The 12,423-nt window shown below is 33.4% G+C and overlaps 1 long non-coding RNA gene across 2 annotated transcripts in view; it reads left to right on the top strand.

The window, feature by feature from the left end:
• Positions 1-12,423, top strand: part of LOC141584566 (uncharacterized) — a 65,915-nt gene that overhangs the window by 27,888 nt on the left and 25,604 nt on the right. Inside the window, exon 5 of one of the 2 annotated variants that reach the window (XR_012517669.1) lies at positions 8,149-12,335. The exons of the other annotated variant lie outside the window; for it this stretch is intronic. This is a non-coding gene — a long non-coding RNA (uncharacterized LOC141584566). Of the gene's footprint in view, positions 1-8,148; positions 12,336-12,423 lie in introns of those variants that run through there. 2 annotated transcript variants of the gene reach the window in all.

Here is a 12,423-nt window from a genome sequence, read left to right as displayed (position 1 = left end):
TCTTTTTGCTATTTCTACTAATTACTAATCAGGCAAAAAAAAAATCAAAAGTACAGTCTAATATTTTAGCCACAAGGAGATTATATCCAATAATTGAGCGATTTGTATAATTTTTGCAAATTTATACATTACCAACAGATAAAAATACCAGCTAAAGATTGCAACAGGGCAAACTTTTAGAAAATGCATTCCTGTATTTCAAATTAGTCAATTATTATGAAACATATTTTGTGAGAAGCCCAGAAGTATTATTTTTATACCCTTTCCTCAGAAATGTTAAGTAGGATTTTTTTAAAAGCCTACAGAAACAATTGAGAAAATAAGCTGTCATTACTGACTGCAAACTGCTGGAACAGTCTATAAGGACACTTCCAAGTCTCTTGACAGTATAAGATACCTTTTCAAGGAGACATTATTTTCATGAACAGTGGTGGTCATCACCTTTGCAGATAGGGGAATAATCACACTATGCCTTGGGGTCAATTCTTAGACAAGCATGGAAACTGCATTCACCTGTTAATGAAGGCTCCAGTCTTATTTTGCTTGCCTGAACCTTGGCTTCCTTATTCCCATTTCCTTTTCATTACTTTATCCTATTTTATCATATTCATGCCTATTTATGTTTTCTTTTGTTTAGCAAGGTCCTCGATAGTTGACAAGACTGGGTTTCCACTTTTGAAAGAAGTTTGACATGTCTCACATGCTTTATAATCCAAATCTGTTTCAAAGAGACCTCATTGAAACTCTAGATTATTGTGTAATAAAATACGCCAGATAGGTTAAAATCCACTCAATGAAAACAAAGAACTTTGCTTTGTACTCTGTGTCTGGACATACTCAGTGTCATTTGTGGGGGTACTTCTGCTTCAAGATTAAATAAAAAATTCTAGTACTTGATATAAAGAAAAAGGAGTAACAGAGAAAGACAATTCCACCTAGAATATTTATTTAGAAGAGGCTTAAATTACAAATTTAATTTAAAAATTAGCTGTAATTAACAAATTATGGCTGATTTTGCTGAGCAGCACTTACTTGAAAGGCATGTACAATTTATCATTATTTTGATTTTAATGAGTCTACTGAAGTGTGATCTCACTCTGTTTCTCTACTTTATGATCTAGGTCATTCTATACAGTATGAAGCACAATTTTCTAAATCAATTTACGTTGCCAAGAATTTGAAGACATTAGTTTATAGGAAGCAAAATGTATTAGATGATTTTTTTAGACTATACTATCTTCTGATATTGTTATTTTTATTTGATATTCTGTGGCATGGACTTTCAATCTGTATATTTTATAGATGGTGGTTCATGCTGTAACTTCCTAACTTTCCAGTAAAACATGATTTCACATGCAAAAATTAAATTAATATGAATTTATTTATAATTATTAAACCATAAATAACATTACCACTACTTCTCGGAAACAGGCCTGAATTAAAAAGGTCTTTTAATGCGTTTTTTTTTTTTCCATAACATTAACCTGTTTTAAAGCAATATGCTGACAATGTTGCCAGAATAATGAAAGCATCTCCATTTGTGTTCAAGTCATAAAGATTCCTAAGTATATCTTTGGACTAGCCAGAATGATTCATTCCTGATATTTAAAATACTAAATATAAATTATTTATATGCTAATATAGTATTCCTATACAATATGTAATCTCTTTCATGACAATTTGTATTTATATTTCAGATAAATGATTTAAAGAGAAATATATGAAAACACTTTATCCATACAATTCACAGAAAATCAATTCTGTTTAGTGGTTCCCTGCTTGGTTAAAGTTAGAATTTATGCTTAATTCTATGGATGTTGCTAAATTTTGGTATCTACTTCTTTTTTTCTTTGTTTGATTTTGAGTCAGAGTCTCACTTTGTTGCCCAAACTGGAGTGCAGTTGCCCAATCTCAGCTCATTGCCACCACTGCCTCCTGGGTTCAAGCAATTCTCCTGCCTCAGCCTCCCAATAAGCTGGAATTACAGGTGCCCGCCACTGCGCCCAGCTACTTTTTTGTATTTTTAGTAGAGACGGTGTTTCACTGTGTTGACCAGGCTGGTCTTGAACTCCTGAACTCAAGTGATCCACCTGCCTTGGTCTCCCAAAGTGTTGGGATTACAGACCTGAGTCACCGCGCCCAGCTGGGTGTCTGCTTCTTAAAAGACAATCAGTTGTGCATTATCTTCCCATTAATTTTGACTGGAGGTATTTTAAAGCAGCGTAAAACTAATAACCATTTCAAAAATAATTTCAGTTTCAAAGATAGCATGACAAATATATTTAAATAAGGTATTAAAGAGAACATACCTTTGAAGTAGAAACTATTTCTGATCACTGTGCATCTGGAGAAAAATTCTCAGCCACACTATTGGGCAATGTCATACCATTACCACGATTAACACTGGGCTCTTAAGCAACCAGGCATGCTATGCTATGGTACTTCCCCTATTTATTCATTTATTCATATGGATAGATTACATTTTGTACTTTTTCCTTTTTTTTTTCAAACCTCTAATACACTGAATTCACACTTTTTCAAGCGATATCTGGATTTCTACTTTATTGAGAAAACTGAAGCTATAAAGAAAGGCAGTTTCTTTTGCACTCCATGCAATAGAACTATAAAGTTCTATTGTATTCTGTTATTTAGTACAATATTGCAGAGTAGTAGTGAAAATGGGCATCACTGGCTTGTATGTAAACTCAGGGAAAAATAATTTAGTCCTTCACCATTAAGTGTGTTATTGTTCCTGGAATTTTCATAGATGCTCTTTACTAGTTGAGGATGATTCCCACCATTCCTACTATCCTGACAATTTTAATCATTAATAGGTGGTAAATGTTTTTAAGTGTTTTCAAATGCTTTCTCTGCATTTACGGAAACAATAACATGGCCCCTCAGCTATCCTATCAGTACTGTGAATTGTTTTGGTTTATTTTTAAATATTAATTCAACCATTTACCACTGGAAAAAAAACCCTTTCAGTCATAACATATACTTTTATGTATTATTGAATATATTTGCTATTATTACAAGGATTGTACTGTCTATATTCATAAGAGACATTGGTTTAGAGTTCTTATTTTATTTATTTATTTATTTATTTTTGCAGTGACTGCTAGATTTTTTAAGGTTATATTATCTTTATAATACATGTTAGGCAATTATGTGACTTTGTATCCTAAAATATTTTGTATAAATTGAAGCTGCCTTTTTTTCTCAAATTTGATGGAATTTGCCAAATCATTTGAAGCTGTTTTTTTCTTTTTTGGAGGGGGGGGAATTTGATAAAGAATTAACGGTTTTTTTTAATTAGATATAGGCTGTCTTCTATTTCTTCCTGTGTTGATTTTGATAAATTGGATTTTTAGGGAAATGTATTCATTTTATTTAAGTAGTTTAATTTATTACTATTTATCTCATTAAAAATTTACTGCATTGTGCTCTAAATATTGGTTGCATTATTCATACTTCATGGAATTTACTGTTTTCTTTATGTTCTCATATATTGTCAATTTCTGTGAAACATGCAGCTGAGATAATATTAGCTTATCCAATATTTCTTCTTAAATGCTAGCATACCTTTAAAATACATGATCTTCTTATAATACTGTTTAGATCTTTTCATTAATATTTTCTTGCTTTTTACCCCCTATTTTCTTGGACTGATATTGGCATGTTAATGTCTTCTCTACAAGTAGATATCATTCTACTTCTCCTTGCTTCTCATATATACAGGTTTTGGTCATTACTCTTAATGGCCAAAATCACATTTATTTTGGCACCAATCCCAAAATTTTGGTTTATAAAGTTGATTTAGTTTTTGATATATTGTATAGATAGTCCTAAGTGTTACATGTTTTCTGTGAACCTGATTTTAAGTATTTAAAGTTCTTTATTGCCATCATTAATATTTTGGGACTGAATTCGGAATTAATTAATTAATTAATTTATTTATTTATTTATTTAAGGCAGGGTCTCACTCTGTCACCCAGACTGGAGTACAGTGGCACAATCTCGGCTCACTGAAACCTCTGCCTACCAGGCTTAACTAATAGTCCTGTCTCAGCCTCCAGAATAGATGGGATTACAGGCATGTGCCATCACACCAGGCTAATTTTTGTATTTTTAGTAGAGAAGGGGTTTCACTATGTTGGCCAGGCTAGTCTAGAACTCTTGATCTCAAATGATCCACCCACCTTGGCCTCCCAAAATGCTGGGATTACAGGCATGAGCCACCGCACCTGGCCAAATTCTGCCTTCTTTGGAAAAAGAACAGTAAAGCATTCTTACTTGTATTATTTATCTTTGATAGTCTATATTTTTTATCCCTTTTATTTTAGTATTTCAGACTCACTTTGCTTTAGATATGCATGTTGAATACCTTATGGAAATAAATTTTGCTTTGTGAGCCAATTTGTGGTGTTTTATGTTAATATGTGGCAATCTCATCCACATTTATTTACATATGTTTGATTTTAATTCTGTCATGCCATTTTTTGTTATAATTTCAATCCTTCTGTTATAGTCATTGTTTTCCTTCATGTGGTTTGTTATCTTTGTGTAGTGCTTTTATTGTTCTAGATTAGAAGTTAGAAAATTTATACTTTCGTTTTACTTTTCACTTTCCCCACTCTTCTTCTTCCACATGTTTAGTTATATTATTTATACCTTGTCAATGTGTATATCAATTACAAATTGATGATCACCTTTTTCTTCATTTTTAAACTTTGATATATAATTAAATATATAAATATTGGTTTATGTAAAAATATATAGATAAATGCTTGTGAATACATATATATAAAAATAATTATATTTTAGTAAAAATTAAATTTTTAAACATTTTGCTAACATTCCTAGGGTCATCAATTAGTTTGAAGAAGTTCATTTTCTAGTAAATTTCTCAGGAGAATTCAGAGTGCAAGAATTTTTTTTTTATATTTTTGCAAGAATTAAAAGCTTTCTATAGACCTATTTCTTAGAGGACAGTGAAGATATAAAGTCCTTGGCTCACAAATTATTTTAGTTCCTTTTTGAATAAAGAAGTCTGAAAAAATTTCTTTTGTTTTTTTCTTAGTAAACATGGTACTTTAGTCTGAAAGCCCTAAACACTACTTTATCTTTACTTTCTGGCAATTTTGATAGAACCCATCTTGCAGTTAATGTGTCTAGGTCAATATTCACAGATGCACAAACTTTTTAAGTATACAAATTCAAGAATATTTTGATTTCTAGTATGTGTTCTTAAATTATAGTTTACATAATATCCTGTTCAATTGTTTTATTTTGTTTTTGATGGAGTCCAAAGATAGGCATAAATGTGTGTTCATGTGTTTGTGTATGTATGTGAACGTGTGTGTGTGTGTGTGTGTGTGTGTGTGTCTGTAATAAAGAGAGGACCACGAGAACAAAATATCAGAAAAAAGAAAGAAAAAAACAAGCCAAGAAAAAATATTAAAGATATTTAAAGTTAATTTTATAATAATTGAAAATGATTACATAGGATGTCTAGTTCATATTGCTAGACATTTGGAGTGCTGTGTTTGCTTTGTATTTGTTTTTAATGGGAGTGGGTGGATTTTTATTAACCGTTTTCTTTTTCTCCCCAACCAATACCTCCACAATTCTAATGCAACACAGCAGTATTCATTCTAATCTTCTATCTTTACTTAGTTGTAACTTCTTTTTCTTATCTGAAAACCTGCTTCTTACTACTTACAGTATATTTTCTGTGTTATCTAACCCCGGTATACACAATATTTCATGTATAAGAAACATCAAATAGTGAGGTTTCTAACCAGTGGCATTTTCAAGAGGCAGAGAAAGCAGCACATAAGGCAAAGCCTTGAAAAGCAAGGCAGAGGGAGGTGAAAGTTCAGCTCAGAAAATTAGTCTGTGTCCTAGATTCAACTGTGAACAATAAGCTGGGTAAATAAATATGTTAAAGGGGCTTGGCTTTGCTTGCTCAGGGATGGAGCTGTCATGAATGAAAGAATGAATAATTAGAATGTGGTATATTTGCATTCCAATATCATCTAGGTTTATTTTGATTCATTCTCTTCTGGAAAGAGGAGACCCAAAGTGTTTTTGTTCCATTCCTAGGAGTAGGATTTTGCATTCACCTCCTTCAAACATTTCTATGGCAGAGTTTCCTAGTATGTTTTCTAGAGAACACAATATTTTTGAAGATATTCTATATAGAGAAGTAAATGTAATTAAGAAAACATTTAACTTCTATTCAGCTAATCGATTTGGTTTGGCTGGGTCCCCACCCAAATCTCATTTTGAATTGTACGTAGTTTCTATGATCCCCAGGTACATGAGAGGGGCCCAGTTGGAGGTAAATTAATCATGGGGCTGCTTACCTTCATGCTGGTTTCATGATAGTGAGACCTTTCTCATAAGATCTGATGGATTATAAGGGGTTTCCTCCTTCACTCAGAGCTTATTCTGTCTCCTGCTCCCTGTGAAGAGGTGCCTTCTGCCATGACTGTAAGTTTCCAGCCATACTGAACTGTGAGTCACTTAAACCCCTTTCCTTTATAAATTACCCAGTCTCAGGTATGCCTGTATTAGCAGCATGACAACAGACTAATAACGGTGAATTAGTACCACAGAGAGTAGAGTAATGCTATAAAGATACCTGAAAACGTGGAAGCAACTTTAAAATTGGGTAACAGACAGAGGTTGGAACAGTTTAGAGGGCTCAGAAGAAGCCAGGAAAATGTGGGAAGTTTGAAACTTACTTCCTAGAGACTTGCCGAATGGCTTTGACCAAAATACTGATAGTGATATAGACAATGAAGTCCAGGCTTACGTGGTATCAGATGGAGAAGAGGAATTTATTAGAACTGGAGTAAAGGTCACCCTTGCTATGCAAACTGGTGGCATTTTGCCCTTGCCCAGAGAACTGCACAATGTTGAACTTGAGAGAGATGATTTATGGTATCTGGTGGAAGAAATTTCTAAGTGATGAAACATTGAAGAGGAAGCAGAGAATAAAAGATTTGAAAAATCTGCAGTATGACAATTTGATAGAAAATAATTTCTATCACAAACTAGGAGGCCTAGGAGAAAAAAATGCTTCAGGCCCAGGGCCTTTCTGCTTTGTGCAGGCTTCAGACCTGGTGCCTGCATCCCAGCCATGGCTAAATGGGGCTAAGGTATGGCTCAGGTTGTGGCTTCAGAGGGTGAAGCCCGAAGCCTTGGCAACTTCCACATGGTGTTGAGCCTGTGGTGCACAGAAGCCAAGAACTGTCTAGAAATGCCTGGATGCTCAGGCAGAAGTGTGCTGTAGGAGCAGTGCCCTCATGGAGAAGCTCTGCTAAAGCAGTGTGGAAAGGAAATTTGGTGTTGGAGTCCCAATACTGAGTCCCCACTGGGACACTGTCTAGTGGTGGTGTTAGAAGAGGCCCACTGTCCTCCAGACCCCTGAACAGTCGATCTACCAAGAGATTGTGCTTTGCACCTGGAAAAGCCACAGACACTCAATGCTAGACCACGAAGGAAGCTGGGAGGGGGAGCTGTACCCACAAAGCCACAGGGGTAAAAGTGCCCAAGATTGTGGGGGCCTACCTCTTGCATCAGCGTGCCCTGGATGTGAGACATAGAGTCAAAGGAGATCATTTTGAAGCCACAAGATTTGACTGCCTTGTTGGATTTTGGATTTGCATGGGGCCTTAACCCATTTGGCCAATTTCTCCCATTTAGATCATGTGTATATATCCAATGCTTGTACCCCCATTGTATCTAGGAAGTACTTAACTTGCTTTTGATTCTATAGGCTCATAGGTGAAAGGGATTTGTCTGAGATGAGACTTTAGACTTGCCCTTTTGGATAATACGGGAACAAGTTAAGGCTTTGGGGGCTGTTGAGAAGGCAACATTATTGATATGTGAGGACATGAGATTTGGGAGAGGCCAGAGGCAGAATGATATGGTTGGTCTCTGTCCCCATCCAAATCTCATCTTGAATTGTAATTCCCATACTCCCCACATGTCTTGGGAAGGCCCTGGTGGGAGGTAATTTAATCATGAGCCAGTTGACTCCATGCTGCTCTTCTTGTGATGAGTAAGTTGTCATGAGATCTGATAATTTTATAACAGACCTTCCCCTTTGGTCTACTCTCATTCTTTCTCCAGATTCCCTGTGAAGAGGTGCCATCTGCCATGATTGTAAGTTTACTGAGGCCTTACCAGCCATGCTGAACTGTGTGTTAATTAAACCTCTTTTATAAAATATCTACCCTTGGGTATGTCTTTATAAGCAGTATGAAAACAAACTGATACAACTATATGTTTCTAGAATTTATTTGATCATTGTTTTACTTTATGTGATTCTTATTAAATGTTTCAGGTTAATTCTGTGGAGCACATTTTCGGAAACATTACACTAAGCCAACAAGAAGCTGCAGGTCTATTATAACTCCTTTTCAAGGGATGAGCAATAACAGTGTGTTGTAAGGAGAATAATATTATTAGGAGCACGTTTGAGTAAACATCATTGTGAGTGAGTTTGGCATGCATGGGATATGACTGGCTAGCAATGTTTTCCTTCTTTCCTGAAGCATAGACCCAGAATTACGAGAAGCTAGTCTCTCTCAACTAACGACCACTTTTTTAAGAGAGGCATTCTCCTAAATAAACTGGGCATAGCATTTCCAAAGATAAAATTTATCAGGAATATTGTAAGTACTGAACCTCTTCAATTAATCAGTTACCAAAGTAACTTCATTAAATAGCTTGCTTATAGAGTACAAAGATTTGAAATATATTGATTGCTTTTCTTCTATTAGAATTTTAAAGCCAAAATAAATGGTAGAATTGTAAAATCTGAAAATCTTCCTTGTAGTCAAAACAAAACTCTTTTTTTTTTTTTTTTTTTTTTTTTTTTTTTTGAGACAGAGTCTTGCTCTGTCACCCAGGTTGGAGTGTAGTGGTGAAGTCTTGGCACCATGCCCAACCAATTTTTGTATTTTTAGTAGAGACCAGGTTTTGCCACGTTGACCAGTATTGTTTCGAACTTCTAACCTCAAGTGATCCTCCTGCTTTGGCCTCTTAAAGTTCTGGGACTACAGCCATGAGCCATTGTACCCAGCCTAAAAGACATAATTTTTTAAATATATGAAAGGGATTACCAAAGAAAATTCAGATTTGGTGAATCAACCTTTGTTCCCCACTGCTCTACAGATTTCAGAGTCTTAATCTGGACTCCAAAACACTTTAGTAAGTTTTAATTTGTAACTTATGCATTAGTGAATTGTATATAGAAGCAGCACTCAGCAAAGTTGTCTTATAGGTGAGTTATAAATGATATTCTGTGATGACAGTAAAATATAGGCTAATAGATATAAATTTATTCCTATTTAAATGTGAATGAGGTTTGAAAGCAATTATACTTGCTCAATTGGTTTCATAAAAAGCAGTAGTCATATTTATATAACAGAGGAGACTTAATAATTATCCACAAAAATCAAATATTTGAGAAATGGAGCAATACAGAGAAAGCCATATACCACTGCATCACATATCTTGAATAATTTAAAATTTTCAGTTTAAACTCCTGTTTGGGAACTATTGCTTAAAAACTTACATAGCACAATTAAAAAATTTGGTGTAAACGTCAGTAAGAATCAATGAATTGTAGTTGTTTCTTGCTTGCTTTCAATGAGTCCGTATAATTAAATAAGTGAAGAAGAAAAGGACTAATATAAATATACGTATAACAACTGCTAGAATATTATCAGAGACTTTCTCCATCTATGTAAAAATACAATCTTAAGATTATATGTGGGCATGTATGAGTGTGTATATATGCAGATTTTAGGTTTGTAGGGAGAAATAAATGTAGTTTCAATCCTTTCTCTTCTAGACGCACGCAATTGGTGAATGCACTGATACTTAACAGCACAATTTCCAATATTTGTAAGAAAGAATGATAACCATTATTTCAAAATGTTACAGAATATCTTCCCAACAGATATATTTTTGTTCAGGAAGCAGTTCACAGTGGCTTTCAAAAGCCAAACATAGGCATTTTTCCAGCTCCTGTTCAGTGACATTTTATTGGTAACTTTAAAGTAGACATCATAGGAGAGTATTCACAGCACAGAAATCAACAATATCTATCACCACTACCATGCTCAGCAAGCAATTTTAATAGTACATAACTGAATGGTACATTATATGTACATAATAAATAGCAGTTCTTAAACTATTATTCATCTATCTAAATAGTTGTTATAGCTGAATTTACTTAAATTCTGAGTCTAAATATCTAAGAGATTTTGTATAGAGGTAACCCTAGTTTAAAGATTGTGAATCAGTAATATGTACCAATGACATTAATGATAACAGAAATTTTGAAATGCTGAATTTCTAAATTAATATTCAGTGGCTCTCTTACTGTATAGACACATTTAGTTAGAATTAGACAATTTTTCCAGAAATTTATCATTCACACGATTTATTCCATTGCTGCTATCATTCCAAATGATTTGTCTTATTTATTTATGTTTTCTTTTGAAATTTAGAAAGCTGTCTGTGATTTCATCTTGATATGCATATTTTTTTTAGGAGCAGTCAACTTCCTTTAGAGTCTATGATTTTATATTACTCTGAAAATAAAATTCTCTGAATTCTTAAAACACAACACAAAATGTGTTTTAGTGTAACATTATAATGATTTATTCTGGGCAAAAACACAAACTGAATTGATTACTGTGGTTGTCATTGTCAGGGCAATACCCTAGCTTCCCATTAAGTTCAATCCTATAATGGTGGTAACATTTTTTTTTTTCTTTTTTAGCTCTGCTTTGTCTCATGCTGTGAATTTCAATAGAAAAACTGGTTCCAAATTTTCTTAATGGATTTTTTGTCTACAGTATGTGCATTTAGTTATGAGTGGATAACTCCATGTGCCAGCTTTCAAAAAACATTAAAATATTGTAGATTGTTATTTCAGTAAAGAATTGTTCTTGAAGGTAGTATCAGGAATGCAGTGGAAGAAAACAGAAGAAAAAATAAATAAAATGTATAGGACTATGCAAAGTAAGGTCTATTCTCATGAAAGGAAAATACATACCTTTCAGTGGTGACTTTTCTCTGTTGTAAAAAAGTAAGTTGCTATTATCCATGTATGATTTAATCATAAAATGCAATTCTGATGCATTCTCTTTCCTTTGAGCCCTTTTATTAACTTTTGTTATTTTTCTATATTATTATCAATGGGAAAATCAGTTCTTAGCTTTAAATGAAAAGTTTGCAATAACATTACTAATTTATTTTTTCCAGATACATAAACTTTTGGCTCTGCAACAAAAGATGTTACTACAAATAATCTATTTATTAATCTATTTAAATTTATTTACAACCTATATTGCAAGTAGGTTGTGGCAACATAAAAAACACCTTGTATTCCCCACCCCCCAAAAAAGGTATTTATAAAGCACTTTGGAAAGGTTTTTTTTTTTTTTTTTTTTTTTTTTTTTTTTTTTACCTATTGATATCCAAGCACTTTTGACCTCCTGTTCATAAAGATTTTAAATAGGAGAGAACTTTGCCCTGTGTTAATAATACTGAAATAAATATCAAGTGGAAGTTAGACATTTTAACCCTTTCATTTGCTTTGAGTTTCTTAATCTAATTAAGTGTCAAACAAAGGAGTCATTTTATATTTAGGTATTTGATCTTGAAAAATATATTTTGAAATACTACTTTTATACATTGGTTAAAGGCAGCACCACATTACAATTCTGAGTGGAAGGAAACTACGTTCACCTTTGCTTCTTAGAGACATAATTTATCACATGTCACAAGGAATGGGAATCCCAGGGGAACATAGTTGTCTTGCTAAACTGAGAAGACAAAGGCAGGATTGAGTCAACTGGAGTTTCAGGATAGATTACCATGAAGGAAGTGTCACGGTGTTCATAAAGATGCTGTCAACTGGTTTCCAGTTATCCTTAAGTAAGTGGACATTCAGCAAAGCAAAAAGTTGATGGCCTTATCAATGGAACTGCTATAGATATCATCATCATTGTTAACGAAACATATTCATGTGCAGAAAAGTATTGAAACAAATTAAGAACGACTATTCAATTTTAAAAAGCACAGACTTTAGAAACACAAAAATTTATATTGGATAGTCATGCATTGGTCAGTCTCTCCAAAATATATTTACAAAAAATTTAAGATATGCTTACACTATAACTCAGATTGATGAAATTATAGTTATACTCACATTTGAAGTACAAGGAAATGTAATGGGAAAAAGACTCAACATGTATTCAGAATTGGTTAAATAATGAAATATAGGGAGATGGTCCAAGTAAAAGAGAAAGTATTTATTTTTATTATTATTATTATTATTATTATTATTATTATTATTATTTGAGATGGAGTCTCTCTCTGTTGCCC

Source organism: Saimiri boliviensis, chromosome 5 (assembly GCF_048565385.1).
Source record: "Saimiri boliviensis isolate mSaiBol1 chromosome 5, mSaiBol1.pri, whole genome shotgun sequence".
Classification (NCBI taxonomy): domain Eukaryota; kingdom Metazoa; phylum Chordata; class Mammalia; order Primates; family Cebidae; genus Saimiri; species Saimiri boliviensis.
Note: the sequence above shows the minus strand (reverse complement) of the source record. Positions and strands in the feature narration are given on the sequence as shown.